This window comes from Pinus tabuliformis, chromosome 4_2 (assembly GCF_031772625.1).
Source record: "Pinus tabuliformis cultivar Carrire ecotype Pingquan chromosome 4_2, CPIR1, whole genome shotgun sequence".
Lineage (NCBI taxonomy): Eukaryota > Viridiplantae > Streptophyta > Pinopsida > Pinales > Pinaceae > Pinus > Pinus tabuliformis.
Window position 1 is genome coordinate 1010979616 of NC_142304.1, and position 6000 is coordinate 1010985615.

Below are 6000 nucleotides of genomic sequence, written 5' to 3' on the forward strand. Positions count from 1 at the left end.
TGTTCTTCAATTATCATTTCCTCTACTTTTTTTTGTTGTTTTCATCTTCCTAGTGCATTTTCTTGTATTATTTGCTCCTAAAATATTTAGTTCTCTTTTTTTTGTGCCTTATTTGTCGATATAATCTTCGATCTCCTCTATTTCATTCAATTTATTCTTTCATTTGTTCTTTTTCTGTTCAATTTTCATTCCTTCATTCTCAATATGCTCTTTGATTCTCCTTTTATTATTGACACTCAGTTATCATTTTTTGTGTCTTTCTCTATCGAGTTATTCTTTGTTGTTAATTTCTATTTAGGATGGATCTGTACTGAAGATTAAGATAGATCTAGGATCTTTGTTGTTCATTTCTATTTGATATGGATCTTGGATGCTTATTATTGTAACACAAAAATTATTGTACATCCCCCGTCATTACTTCTTGCATACACTAAAACTGAGGCATATTATTAATTTAATTGCTTTGAAATTAATGCACACCATCCATCTATTTATGTTTGTTTCAGAATCTAACATCTACAAAAAATTAAATGAATTATCAATTGTCATTTATTTTTCCTTTCTCTATTGACTTGCTCTTATTTTTTCATTTTTATTTAAGATGGATCTAGTGACATGATTAAGAAGGAACTAGCCTCTTTTTTTTTCGTTTCTATTTAATATGGGCCTAGGATGAAAATTATTATAACATATAAATCAATGAATGTCATCAATATTTATGCATACACTAAAATGAATGCACACTATTAGTCTAATTATTTTGAAAAGAATGCACATAACCTATATAGTTACATTAGATAAAAAAAATTAACATCTACATTGAAATTAATGGATACAATCAAAATAATAAATTTGAATAAGAAAACAAAATTTACACTAGAATCAATGCATCAAATGCAATCAATAAAATAGAATTAGATATCAACATCTACAATGAAATCAATCAAATAAGATTAGAAACCAACATCTACACCTTAATAAATTCATATATTTTAATAGAAAAACAAAATATTCATTTCAAAATAATTTAATATTAATTTAGGACATGATATATGCCTTTAACTCTTTAATTTAGTTTTAATAAATTCCATTATTTATTTTTCATTTGATTTTGGAACATTAACTTTATAAATACAACTTCTAAAATTTTTACTTCCTCTTTCTTTATAGATAACAAAATTTAATAATACATAATACTATGAAATATTAAACACAATATTATATAATACATAATTTTTAAATATTATAATACTATAATATTATGTTTAACATAACATAATATTAATATTATGATTATCATTATGATTCTATATAATCTAAATTTTTTAGATAATGATTAATTAATATTATTGTATTAAATATAATATTAATGTATTAAAGTTCTCCATTCTAATCCCCCCACACATATATATATATATAACTGAATTCTAAACTTTAATCTCTATCGTATTAACATTTTATTATGGTGTAAAGTTTTTGATTTTTTAAATTTTGTATTTTATAGAATGAAAAATCCCTATTAGCTTAGATTTGGTGCATTTTTAATATCACTTAAGTTAGACTCCCATCATATTTAGTGAATTTTTAATATTACTTAAATTTTTAATTAAACTCTTATGTCTAGTTTATTGTGATAGGTCTATTTTATAATAAGTATTTTTTGGTTAATAACTTTACGTTTGATTTATTAAAAAATTATCAATAAAAATAACATTATTATAAAAAATCTATCCATTGTTACTTAAGGTTGTAATCTTCTTCATATATTAAATAATTTGTTTTTACTTATATCATATGTAGTTTCTATAGACTCTAACATATATTAATATATTTGTAAAATATTTCATATAATTTATATTTCTCTAATATATTTAATATCTAATTTGTTTTTTTCTTATCTAATGACTAACGAAGAATACATGCTTTCAGCTCAATTAATATTATAAATATTAAACTAAATTTATCATTATTAATATTAATATTAATGGTAAATTTGAACTTAACATACACATTAATTTATAATTATAAACATTAAACAATATATTAAATTTATCAAACATATTATTATCAAATTAAAAGAAAATATATTAATATTAATATTCAAATAAACTCAAACCTATTATTCTTAAAATACTAATCACTAAATTAAAATTTCAATGTTAATTTATAAAAAAAATTTGTATAATCAAACTTCATAAATTTTAATAGATTTTCATATATACACATTTACATATTTCTTTTTTGCCGAAGCAAGAGTCGATCCTTCTATTTCATTAAATCAAAAATAAAATTACAGCATATACAAAAAACCTGACCCCATCATGGACTCAGGAAAACCAAGGGCGTTTTGCCATAGATATGACCCTTCCCTTTACAACATACAATGCTAATCTTTCAGATAATACCTTAGGTTGAACTTTATGATTCATTGACCTAACGTAATACTCTGCTAACCCTCCATGTCTCTGTCGCGAAAAGCCTGATAAGACCAGTGGTCCCAAAAAACAACACGTTCAAATCTGACCGTCGTTTCATACTGTGAAATCGAATGGCTCGGCGAAATATCGCACAGCCAAGATGTCCAAACCTTAATGCGCGATGGAGGGTGGTATTCTTTACCCCTCCCTTGCCACGTGTTGGGAGCCTAATGGAATTTCTCCCAAAATTCTGATACCACTTACCATTCCGAAGCCATGCGATCACCCGATAACCGCTTTGAGCCTAGTTTTCTGTACCGTGAGAGGAATGCATGGGAATAGCCTTCGCCAAAAAATGCCAACAGCCCTTCCCGCGCAAGCTCACCTCGGAACTTGCACCAGAGACTGCCGCTGACTAAGAAATGAACCCTGTGTAACTGTCCAAAAGAAAAGGGGGACTGGTCAACTTACCCCAAGGTGTTATTCGACCGCTCTGTGCTTGCCCTTCTTCAAGGTACCAACCAGAGTACTGTGATCGAACTTTCATAGAAATCATCATTCCGTGCCTTTCACTCTGGCCCAATATCTAAAAATGTCTCTGTCCTCTGCCGCTTGTTCATCGCAGAGAGCTTTTAATCTACCCTGAGGTATCTTCTACCACTTCATCTCAATTCTGCATTCTGAATTAATTACTCCTTGGTTGGCCAGAGTATCCGCTAGTTTATTGTCTTTTCGTCGAACATGGCTGAAACTAACAGTTCGTAGACTCAGGAGATGATTTTCAATTCTTTGGTACACTTGAATTAGTCTCCAATGTTTTGAAACCTTCTTCGGCGCTGCTCCGCAACTAATTCTCTTAACAACGTTTATGGAGATCTCTGAGTTTGCTTCTATAATGACATTTGAGCTGTGATTTAGATTTAGCAGCTCTCGACATTGTTCTAAAGCCATTAATTCAGCCATATTGTTGGTGGCTTTGCCTAAATGGCAGTGGAATATACAGATTATGTTTCCTTCTTCATCTCTTAACACCCCTCCAAAACCAGCTATTCCAGGGTTGCATTTTGAAGCACCATCAATATTACATTTCAGAAAACCTTTTGGTGGAGGATGCTAGAACTCCTTTTCCGTTTCCAAATTTCTTTCTTTTCTACTTAGTCCATTGGGAATGATCTCTTTCATTCTCAGTTGCCTGAGGGTTCTCATCTCATTTTCTGAGGGAGGGTTCTTGGGATAATTGCGAACAATGGTGCTAATTGTCTCCTTAATCTGCTTCAAGATCAGGTCCAACAGGCGAAGAGGAATAGTTTTTTCATCCCTGAAAATTCTTTTATTCCTTTCTTTCTAAACATTCCAGATAATGAAGCTTGGCGTAAAGGTCTAGGCCAAGTTAAAGAGCTCATTCTCTGAAATGTTTCTTCTCCACTTGTTTAGGGTGTTAATGATACTTCCTTTATCTCTGTCTGTTTGTTGAAAAATGGAGGCAAAAGAATCCCACAACCAGGTGGTATAGGTGCAACTGTTGAGAATATGCTCCATTGTCTCCTCTTGAGCTTCACATAACTGACACCTGGAAGGCCCAATAACACCTCTTTTCTGAATATTGTCCCAAGTTAAGATTTTCTTGTGATGAACTAACCACATGAAAATCTTGATCTTCATCCACCCTTGGTGGCTCCAAAGTTGTTCCCAGGATTTCACCAAAACACTGGAATCTAGGTTCAGGATAATTCTTTTTGCTTCCTTAAGATTAAAGGTGTTAGGATATTCCGACACATAGGAAGTAGTTAAGTTCAACTTGGTCTAGTATAGAGTTAGATATAGAGTTAGGTAAAGTGTGTTTCTTTACCGTTGTACATTTTGTAACTTACAATCCGACGGTCACAATATGTAGTGATCTGACGGTTCACTCTCTCCTCGGTATTACCGACACTTGATCCGTGGCTTGACACCCGATTGGTCCATGAGTTCTATTTAAAGCGCATGGAGGGTCATTGTTCGGGTAATCCATGCATAAGAGAAGCTTATGTAAATTTTCATTCTTTGATTAATAAATTGCCTGTAGTAGCCACGTTGGCACAGGCCGTGGACTGTTTCCCTCTTTGAGGGTTTTAATCACGTCAAAAATACTGGTGTATTGATCTGTGATCTGGTTGTGAGCGATGTCCTTTTGGTGTTCTTTCTGAGGAACTTACCCTGTAAATTCCTACATGGTATCAAAGCTATTTGAGGGCCGCGTCCATTGGTGATCCAAATCTGAAGCCGGTAGAACTGCGTCCGACTGCCGTTTCCTAGATATGCTGTTTCTGACTACTTTCGGGCCGAGAGGACTGCTCTGTTGTGTTCGGACCATCTGTTCCAGTGAGGAACCCCTTTCGTTTCATGCGAAAAGTTTTCTGGTAGCCCTAGCTGCGTCATTTTTAAGATCTGGAGGTATACAATCTTTATTTGCAGTTTACTGTTATTTTCTCTCTACTTATTTCGGTTTCAGTTTATTTAGCCTTTTCTTTAACCGGATCTATACCTTTGATTTATGCGTATGCTCTTTGCTCTGCGACTCTGTGCGATCTGGGCAAATCAGAAACAGAAAGGAATGATTTTTCTCATGCGTATGCTCTTTTCCCTGCACCTTAGTGTGATCTCGGAAAATCAGAAACATTGAGAAAAATATTTAGTTTTTCGGCTAAAGCTAAATTTGAGCCGCAAGGTTCATTTTTTAAAATATCTGGTTTTTTGGCTAAAGCTAACTTCGAGCCATAAGGTTTGTTTTCTTTGCATGTCCGTGTTGGGTTTTGTGTTTTGTGTTTTGTAGGGAAGAAGAGCTTTCTCAAGGCAAGCACGCAAACCAAGCCCCCCCCCCCCTTCTCTCTCTCTCTCTCTCTCTCTCTCTCTAGAGGTCTTTGGTTCAAGTCTCCATTTTGTGGGGGCGGATTTTTTCATTTCCGCACATTCGCGCACTTTGTCGGCAACTTAAACAATTTTTTTTCAAAAAGCCATAACTTCTTCATCCGGAAGCCTTTTTCAGAGCCGTTTTTTTTAAAACAGCCTAATTTTTCGAGATCTATCCATTGGAACACTTACTTTCAGCATCTTCAGCTTCAGGTTTTTTTTTTTTAAATGGAAAGTCCATGCCAAGTCATTCTTGATAGCACTAACTACTTCCAATGGATAGCCTACATGGAAGATTTACTTAGAAGTAAAGGTCTCTACAGAATAGCCACAGGCCAAGAGAAGAAACCAAAAGATGAAGACAAGGATGCAAAATGGGAAAATAGACAAGATCAAGCACGTGGTTTGATAGGGATGTCTATTTCTCCTAATCTTAGATTCCATATTGCAGAACTTGAAACTCCTCATGAAGCATTGGAACAAATCACTAAAGTTTTTGGGATTAAAAATGAAATTAGAGCCCATCAACTTGAAAATGAGTTGCTTACATTGGATCCTAATAATTTTTCTTGCATTGAAGATTTCTTGTCCAAATTCAAGACCCTTAGATATCTCTTGGAAGGTGTTAAGGTTAAGAAAGAAGATAGTAACCTTATTTATTCCATCCTTACTAAGTTGGGACCATCCTACTCTA